Genomic DNA, 10,577 nt, shown 5'->3' with positions numbered 1-10,577 from the left:
ATCAAGTATTTATTTATTTGGAACACACTCATATTCTATCGTCCCCATTCATACCTACGATTGACTTGAATCAAGTAACATTTACTAGATTCGAGAACAATTTTTTTTCAGTGTGTTGTTCTGTCAAATGAAATGATATGTCCTCTTTCGTTATGATGTTCAGCTAATGCTGATTGCGTGAACGTTAAACAAATCCTAATACAGAACGATTACACAAACAAAAAAATTGTTAAAGCAATAAGAAAATACACTAAAAAAACAAGTCAATACTACCTACGAAAGAAAGAAAGGGCAAAGTCTATATTGGAGAAACCGGGAGAGCGGTGAGCCAACATATAAAGGAACATGAAAGTAAAGTCAGGCTAAAACATTTCACGCAATCAGCATTAGCTGAACATCATATCGAAACAGGACATAACATTTTAATTGACAGAACAACAGTCATTGCAAAAACACACAATCCCTTTCCAAGAAAACATAGAGAAGCCATCGAAATCTTTAAATACCCTAAAAACATCAATAGGGACAATGGATATAATACCAATCCGGTTTGGCTTTCCGTCCTCCCGAATTTTTAAATAAAAAGAGTTGATTGGCCTATCAGGTGCGATCAGTCCCCATGGTGGGGTGCTCTGTCCAATCACATGCATTGTAGAGAGTATAAATAAGAACAACATAACCTGATACCTCAATTTCAGGTTAGCCCTGAAGAAGTGAACTGTAATTGACTGCAATGTTCACAAAACGTCGGCAAGTAGTTTTTTACAAGAGTGAAACCCGAAAGATCTCTTGTTATCAAAATGAATCATCGTAAAAGCATTAAATATATTAGTAAATATGTTTAAAGTTTCTTGGACTCATTTTAAAGAGAAGATATCTGGGTTTATTTTCATGACATTCAATTTCTTTACCATTATTTTCCATTTTTTTCATTTCCTTTATGAAGTGACAATCTTCTTTAAATCGGAATGAAATATGTGGGGTTTTGGGTTTGAGTGAGGTTTTATACTGAAACGTATACTAAATTAATTAGAAGTATATTTATATTTAGATAGCAACCGGGAGTAGGTACATTTTATGTTCCAAGAAAAAATATAATATGGGTGCTTATGGGATTCGCCAAGTTTAAATGCGTTGTTCTCGAAAAACGGGTTTTCGAAGTTTCAACTTCAAAACAGCCCCGGCGACTCGTTTTTTAATGTAGAAGGTTCATTTTTGGCCTAAAATGCCGAAAATTGCGGCCACAAGGGCCCTCTTCATCTAGATGCCCACATATGTAGATGTGTATATTTTTTTCAAAGCAACATGTTTCGGTTTTCGAACTGCGCCTTCCCTATTTCGAATGATTCATTGCACGGGAGAAGAATAAGAAAAGAGAAGAGAAAATCGCGCGGAAATATTCGTATCTGCGTTTGCGTCATTCTCGCGGCTTTCCTGGCAAATTGCTACCCCGTACTGGTAATAATTTCGCAGTGCAATATCTTACGCATTCCATCGGAACCGAGTTCTTCGCGCGCATTTAATCTCACGGCAAAGCTCCACGAACATCACAGTCAAGGTTCAACTGGTCAAGTGTAGGGTCGACTTCAAGAATTGAGTACGGCGATTGTAAAAGCAAACACGTCTGACAGATGATAAAAAAACGACACGTTCCATGCGAAGAACGCGGAAAAGAATTACCCACTTCTCCGGAAGTGGATCTGAGTGAGAATTCAGAAGGAAAACCATTTATACGAGTTTCATCGTACTCTTGTCTAGACTCGCAAAAGAAGGTCTCTGAATATTTTACTTTACTTTTTTCTCATAAATCTCTGTAAGTTTGGATAATTTCAATTCAATGGTAAAACATTTATGCGCATAGCTAATGGTTATCAACTTTTATAAAGTGTCATTTTTAGTCAAATATTAATAATAAATTAATAGGAAATGAGGAATAGGAAAGGAAAGGCCAAATAAAGGAAAAATATAAACGTAAGGATATCTATTATAAATAGACAAATAAATAAAAAGAATTATTGAAAGTAAGTGTCATGCGTCTGATAAAAAAGATTTCACACCCTATTAAGAAATCATTAAAGTAACTCAAATTTGCCTCTCGCTCTATCAATCCCCTATCTCGCTTATCCACCACTTCTTCTACCTCGGGGTAGTGCTGGTTAGGATAGGGATACAGAGGGGTGGGGTATGGTTTAATGGCAGCTAGGGAACGGTGTTAAAACATCTAAAATACAGGGTAAATTCGATTGCGATACGAAGTAAAGTTGGCTAGGGTACCTGATAAAGTCACCTAAAGTATGGGGTAAAATTGACCAGGGTACAGAGTAAATTATTCTCGGGTCCTAGGTGAAATCGAGGGAATGCGATAAAGTCGTATAAAGTACGGAAGTCAGCTGGGTTACAGAATAAAATCATCTAATGTATGGGGTAAAGCTGGCTGAGGTATGCAGTAAGGTTATCCAGGGTAAAGAATAACATGGACGGTATGCGGTTAAGTTGGCTAGAGTGCTGGCTAAAGTAAGCTACAGTATTGGGTAAAGTCGACTATGGTATGGCGTAAAGTGACCTAATTTGTGGAGTAAAATTGTTTGGGCTACAGAGTAAAGTTGTCTAGGGAACGAGGTAAAATCGAGTGTACGCGGTAAAATCGGCTAGCGTAAGAGATAAAGTAATCTAGAGTAGGGGGTAAAGTCGATAAGGGTACGGGGTAACTTCATCTAAAGTATGGGGTACAGTTGTCTAGAGCACGAAGTAAAGTTGTCTAGGTTATGGGGAAAGGATCTAAAGTACAGGGTAAAACCGACTAGTGTACGGAGTAAAGTCCCCTAAAGTATGGTGTAAAATTAACTGGAGTACAAAGTAACGTTGTCTAGGGTACAAGGTAAAATTTAGGGTACTCGGGAAAAATCAACTACGGTACGGGGTGAAGTAATTTAAAGTATGGGGTAAGGTTGGGAAGGACACACAGTAAAGCTTTCTAGGGTGCGAGGTGAAATCAAGGACACGTGGTAAAATCGGCTAGGGTACGGAGTAAAGTCTGCTAGAGTTCGTGGTAAAGATAGCTAGGCTAAAGGGTAAAAATCATGCAAAATACGGAGCAAAGTCAGCTAGGCGAAATATATAATAAAAAATAAAAAAGATTCAAGATATACAAGTTAAAATAGGTAAAATAAAATATGAAATTATTTACGATAAAGATAAGAAACTTTAAAAAGATAAAAAAGGATGAAACACGGAAGAAACGTCATGGAAGACAATAAGTAGAGAAAGGACAGGTAGGTACAGGCAATCATGTTTAGTAGAAAAACTGCAAATCGTGTAATCCAGATAAGTAAATATAGTAATTTTCGGTAACACGCGCAGTGGTGTTTTAATATTTTTATTATCAGATTAAAAATAATTCTCTCATTATTCTCCTTATACAGTGAATGGTTTAAATCATATATTACTTTTCTTAGATCAGCATTATCGCAAATACAGACTTCACAGACTGAATACTCTCGAAATATGCAAAATAGGTCGGATTTTTCACCAAAATAGGAGAATAGTAGGTTAATGAATTTTAATAAATAAAGTTATGTATAAACCATTCGAAAAAGATTAAATTTCCACCATAATATGCAGATTAATTTTTAATCCAAAAAGACGAATTAACAACAAACAGTTGAATTTTTGATCAAAAAATTCAATTTAGGAAATTAGTTAAATGTTTAACTTAATAATTTAATTTTAACAAAATAATTGAAATATTCAATATAGTTGAAATTTTCACCAAATATTTAAATTTTTTTCTAAACAGTTGAATTTGTAACTAAGAAGAATATTTTTCTACAAACTTCGAAATTTCAACAAGATACATACTATATTCTTAACAAAATAGTATAATTTTTTACTGAAAAATTCACGTTTTTTAACCAAAAATGGAATAGTTGAATTCGCGGTTCAAAAACCGTTCAAAAGAAGGAGGAAAAGTTTTTTTTTTATTTTTTAGAAGGAAGAAGTTTTTTTTTCCTTTTCAGACTGCAATTAGAACATTTTATGGTTTCATCACAAAAACCTTATTTTGAGCACAAAAATAAATAAGAATTTTTTATCATTTCAATTCAATCAAACGAGATAAATTTGCTGTAATACATTATCCACCGTAAACGAAAGATCAAAATTTTCAGATAAAAAGCTCATTTACAAAAAAAGCAATTTTGTAAGAAAACGTTAAAATTTTTAATAAAAGAGGTGAATCTTAAAAAATGAATTTTTAACAAAGTAGTTCAATTTTTAACCAAGTAGTAGAATTTTCAGGGGAAAAAAGAAATTATTAGTCTAAAAGGTATCGTAATTACTAGATTCTACCTACAAAATACACGAATTTTCAACAAAAAGTACCAATTTTCAACCAAAAATATGAATTTGCAACAAGAAGGTAATATTCTATCAAATATCTAAAATTTTAGAAGCAGTTTAAGCTTCTATAAAAATAGTTGAACCTTTAACCAAAAGGAATAATTTTCAAACAAGATGATTACCTATCTATCAAAAAAATGTCTAACAAATAGTTACATTTTGTACAAAAAAATGGATGTTTTACCAAACGAGATAAAATTTAGAACCATACAGACGAATTTTGTGCAAAATAATTAAATTCGTAACCTGAAAATATAAATTCACATTAAAAGATTAATTTTATGCCAAATTTTCATTTTTAATAAAATTATTGAATTTCCAATACAAAAAAGAACGTTCTAGAATTATCAACCTGCGGTGAATTATAAACGAAAAATATAATAGTTGATAGTTAAAATAGACGATATTTTGATTTTAAATCAAATCAGGTTTGTTTCAAGCAAGTAAGATTTTAATTTAAATAAAAAACAATTAAATTCAACTAAAAAAGGCGAAGTAAAAGAAGTTGAATCCAAAACAGATTAATTTTTAACAAAACAGATATATTTTTAGTCAAAAAAGATTTAACTGAAGAGGATTTCTTCAAAAAACGGAAAAAGAGGTTAATGGGGGAAAGATTGCGAAGTCTGCAAATACTACCTAACCCTACAAAAATAATGAAATTAAATATTAAGTGTGAGCATCTGTGATTCAGAGGAAGGGGTTCAAAAGAGAATAAATTGGTGCCAAAATCAAGGAGCTACAGATATCCAGGGGATTCGGACAGTTTTATTTGGCCGTTCATTCGCACGGCTTGTCTTGGTTCTTGATGCACACCTGCCGTGCGCACCTGAGCCCTGCGGCCGTTCAACTCAAACAAGGCACGCGCGACTTGAGAGAATGAGAGTGCTTTGCTAAACCTTCTCCAATACACTTTATCTGTCAGTATTCATATCGTCTGTCAGTCAGAAAATTTACATAAGGTGAACCAGATTTCCGTATCTGCTTCACTGTTTTTTCAACTAACCCACTGAAAAAAGTACTGGATCCCAGAAAATGCGCTTCTTTGGTTTCTTTGCTTTGAACCAAGGATTTGTTTACCCCTATTAAGGATGAAAAGGACTCGTTGATAATAAGAGTAAGTATTTAAAAAATACCTACGAGTAAATAATCAAAAAATATTTGAGAAAATGGTTGATTATTAAATTGAAGTTAGTTGCAATTTTTTCTTTCTCTTTAGATAAAAGTAGTTATTTTCATTCAATTGTCATTCACAAAAGGCTCATTTCCTTCCTTGGAAAGCTCTTTACCATTACATTCGTCATGTTTTTATTAAATATTATTTAGTAAATTGTTCAATTAAAAAAATGACTAACCACAAATAATTAAACGTAATATTTATAAATGAAATAATTTTCATGAAAACTGCTGCACTTCATGACTGCATTTAAATAAACAATCATGACTTCATTTTCACAATCCCCTGACTTCCCTCATTTTTTTCTGACTAGATTTTTATTTTTAATGACTATTAATATTTAAAGGCCAAGCTTTTAATCTTGTAACATTTTTAATATTGAATGCATGAGAACTAAAATAACGAAACTTTTAGTTTATTTTTAGTTTATAGGAAAGATAATAAGAATTAGATGAAATTCATAAAAATTAAAGTCGAATAAAAAGAAATTCAAGTAAATTGAAAACAATGAAAGAATATGACAAAATCATTGAATTCAGTACGTTTGAAATGATTTCAGACAAACTCAGGAAAATTCAAAAGGATTTGACAAGGTGCCTAAAAGTCCGAGGTAAATGTAAAAAACTTCTAAATTAATTAGCATGGAACAAAGAAAAGTTACAAACCCCATTGAATTAGGTCGATTTGAATGAATTTAGAAGAACTAAAGTGAAATCTCTTCAAATCTTTAGAACGCTACGAAATCCCTCACTTTTTGTGAATAAATTCTTTAAAGTAAATTAAAATATGATAGGGTCCTGTTCAATTTTATTTGAGTTAATATATTCTGAAATCCTGGAAAATTTATTGGAATACCTTGAGAGAAATTACCATAACATATTTAAAAACCTTCGAAATCTCATTAAATTACGAAAATTCCTTGGAATTTTTATTAATATCCTGAAATATTTCAACCTCTTTAAAATATTTATTTTAAACCTTTGAGCCTTGAAATATATTAATATCTACCAAACCCTGCGAAATCCCTGAAAACTGGTAAATGAGTAGTATGAAATTCATTAAAATATTATTATATCCGTTTAAATGACATAAAATCTGATGATATTGCCTGAAATTCAGGAAAGTACGGTAAAATATTTCAAAGACGTTGAAATGTTTAAGGGGATGTGATACTTACAGTTTACCCGGCTTTTTTCAACAAAAATGAACATTTTTAAAAACTGATTTCGGAGATGCTATAAAATATCATAGCGGACGTCCCCAGACTCTTTTTTGAGGGATAATAACAAAAAAAATTATTGTGCTAAATAAAAATTTTATGCATATGCATTATTTTGAGGTTACGTCGTTTTTCATCTCTGCCTTTCCGATAATCTGGTAATTATTTATGAAGTAAACTTTTATGATTTGCTGCAAACAAGGTTAGTTCTGGGAGATTAGTTACTATCTTTATTAGTAAGTCCAAAGTTTTCAGCCAAAAATATTGTGTAGTTTGGAAGTAACGCTCGGGTGAATTGTGATACACATAACCTCGAAATATACACGCACGTTGTTAGCAATATCAAAAAAAATTTGATAAAAAAAACACAAAAAAAGTATGCAGGGACGCCCGTTAGTATGTTGGCTATCATTTCCCAGATTTTGAAGGTAAAATATTTCTTATCCTAGGAAAAAAGCCAGGGGAATCTAACACTGAAAAAATCGATATTATTTCCTAAGCGCTATGCAAATTAATCACATTTTGCTAAATTGAAACTTTTTTTAATTAGCCTATAAAAAAAGTGTGTGTGGACGTCCGTTAGCATGTTCGCTATCATTTCCCAAATTTTTAAGACAAAATATTTATTATTCTAGAGAAAAAGCCGGAGGAACCTAAAACTGGTAAAATCGACAATTTTCTAAGTATCACATGCCCTTAAAGTCTCTTTAAAATCTATGAAATTTAAAAAAAAAATACAATTCAAAGAAATTCAACAAATTCGAAAAAGGAATTAACTCATTCGTCAATTTATTGAAAAAAAAGAATAAAGTGATCATTTCATGTAAAAAATGGAATCAAAAGTTAAAGGCAAAAAGTTATGCCACAACTTAAAGAAATCATTTCTTTGGTGATATTTTTTTGATAAGAAGAAATATTCTTTAAAATGAATGTAAAATTTATTAAATGAAGGATATAATTTTTTGGGAGCTAAAAGCCTAGTTTCTTTGAATCTGTTTAAATCTGTCGATAACAAATTGAATAGATTATTTAAAATGATAAATGATTCTTTCGTTTGACCCGATTATTATTATTATTATTATTGTTTAATTAAGGTTCGAACAAATATTTCTTCGAAGCGAGGAAATAAAGTTTTCACATCAAAACTTTTGTAATTCGTAGAAATAAGTTTTTTTCTTATTCAACATTTTGGCATGTTTGTTTCAATTTTTCAGGGCAAATATGATATTACTACGCTGCCTCTATTCTCAGCATCAGATTTAACTGTGCTGAAATTAATTTTCGAACTATTGGTTTATCCGTTAAGATAAAAAATATATTACTGACAAAACGATATTAATTTATAATTATTTTTATTACATTTCACTTCGGAATAGATTTTATATTTAGTGTTTTGTATTTCAATTATTCAAATGTTCTAAAACAATACTGGTTTTTTGGCTATGCAACATTTGTTTCATTTCAAGCTGCGTTAATTTTTATAAATTACATTATTTTAAAAACAATTTTCTTCTTTCATTAAATCAAGGACTTGGTTCTTTAAATCAATATATTTTGACAACTTTGTTGTATGCTTTTTCTAAAACAATATGTCGCATTATAGGATCAGAAAAATATATACTCATATAAAAAAACGATTTCATATTTTCCAAGAAATATCTGGCAAAATTTAGGGTACGCTATTTTGAACCAATAAATCATATCCTCCAATGAAGAAAAACTTTTACTTCAGCCGATGGTCTTTAGTATGTATGAAGGAAATATATATTTTTGATTTACAATCTCATTTGACTATATCAACTACACTGAAACTTGGATTTCTTTAGACTGCATTTTTTCGTTCATAGAATTGCTGTCTGCGGAAATTTTGATGAGGATGCCGCTAGGAGAGAGCGTTAGTTGCATCCGATTGTTGAAGCCCACTGAGGACTATGGCCCAAACCATGCACAATTGTAGGTTCCAGCATAACTAATTTTTAAACACCAATCTCTTATTTCTTGTAAGTAATAGACACTTACCCTTTCTTAATGAATAATTAAATGACTGAAATAAATATTAAGTTACAATGATAATTTAATTCTTTCTGTTTAGATAAAACTATTTCTTTCTATCACAGAAAGGTTTTATAGGACGTATTCAGTACGATCATTTCTTTGAATCAAGTACATTTACTTTCGTTCAAGATTTTATTCTATCAGTGCCTTTCTTCTTCTCTCCTGCTCTTTATATTTACATCGAGACAGAAGTGAATTTAATGCACACGATTCAGTCGAATGTGCTCCAGAAACAAAAGGTCATTTCGGATCTTATTCCCGAGTGCATCTTATTGTTTGGCTCCTTTTGAATTCAGCAGGAGAACCGAAATGAAGGCACGTTAAGATCTCGGATTTGCTGATCGAATTTACGGAAATAATCGAAATTCAAAATTAGAGCGAAGTGAAAGTTTCGTATGTAAATGTTCTATTGTGAAACTATAAAGGAAGACGTGCAATATTTGAGAAGATCTAGTATTTGAAATATTTATAAAGTCAGAAGTATTTTCTTCGTTGAGAACTTGTTGACTGTTTTCTGACACGAAAAAAGTAGCCTGGATAGAAAGAAGTTGTTCAAGAACACATTCTTTTGTTTAAAATAGCCTGAAAGTGTAAATTCAGGACTAAAGAAAGTTTTCAATTTGCAATTTGAAGGTTTGTACTGTGAATAAAGAGGACAATTTTTTGTGTCCTATTGATTAAAGTAGTGCTACATTTTTTCAGAAAACTTTTATTTTTCTTCGAAACAATTGTGTGTTTAAGGCATACATTTTTATATTTTTAATTACACTAATTATGGAGAAAGAAGAGTGTATTATATTCGACTGGCGTAATTATAACAGCCACATGATATAACACTATTATAAACGGAAGTCTGTGCTATTGTTCATTGTTCTGGTGTGATCGAGTGTCCGGACGTAAGACTCGACAGTGGTTTAGCCGATACGAGTTTGCAGGATCTTGAATCCTGTCTTCATAATAGTAATCAGTATAATCGCTACTTATTACACTTTATTGTAGTTAATTATATTTTATACAAATGGTGCGGAGAAAAATGATATAATTAGTCAAATAAATAAAGAAATATTTAATAATTGATAATTATTAATTATTAATTTGCAATTTGACCCTTACTTGATTCTTAAGTATCGAAGGGAGAGCAACGTTTTGCATGTTTTTTTATTATGATTTGATAACAATAAAAGTAAAAAGGGCGAAAGAAATAAAAAGAGGATGAGGAAGGAGATTTGGTTGGTTGTCTCCTCCGTTTTATTTCCTCTTTTTAATTTTTGTCACCAAATTTTTTTTCTTTTTAAGGAATTTTAAAAAAATAAGATATTTCTTCAAGCTACAATAGAAAAATCTTATGGTGGTTTTCCAAATTCGATATTTGGATTTTTGTTTTCATGTTCACGAATTACATTAAATAATGAAAGGAGTTAGCATTATAAAATAAATGTGGGCGCCCTCATGAAAAGATACGTGTAGGGGCATATATCCAGATAACTTCCCGGCACTTTATGCCCAAGAATAAACCCTTTAAGTTGAAAAACGAATCCCCGGGGCATTTTTAGAGTTGAATCTTTGATTAATGGTTTTTTGAGAAAAGTGCATCTAAACTTGGCAAGTGCTAGAAGCAAACTGTTATATATTTTCTTTGATCATGAAATATAGCTACTTCGGGCCAGTTACTGTATATGAGTACAGTCCCAATAGATCAACGATAGTTTATTAGGGAACGTTCATTAA

At 31.3% G+C, this 10,577-nt stretch overlaps 1 long non-coding RNA gene across 1 annotated transcript; it reads left to right on the top strand.

The window, feature by feature from the left end:
* Positions 1 to 5,441: 5,441 nt before the first annotated feature.
* On the top strand, positions 5,442 to 8,697 carry LOC117174078. Its single transcript, XR_004467253.1, has 3 exons — positions 5,442 to 5,515; positions 6,135 to 6,185; positions 8,642 to 8,697. It is a non-coding gene; the product is annotated as an uncharacterized LOC117174078 (long non-coding RNA).
* The last annotated feature ends 1,880 nt before the right edge of the window (positions 8,698 to 10,577 follow it).

The sequence above is a fragment of the Belonocnema kinseyi genome, chromosome 6 (assembly GCF_010883055.1).
Source record: "Belonocnema kinseyi isolate 2016_QV_RU_SX_M_011 chromosome 6, B_treatae_v1, whole genome shotgun sequence".
Taxonomy (NCBI): Eukaryota; Metazoa; Arthropoda; class Insecta; order Hymenoptera; family Cynipidae; genus Belonocnema; species Belonocnema kinseyi.
Note: the sequence above shows the minus strand (reverse complement) of the source record. Positions and strands in the feature narration are given on the sequence as shown.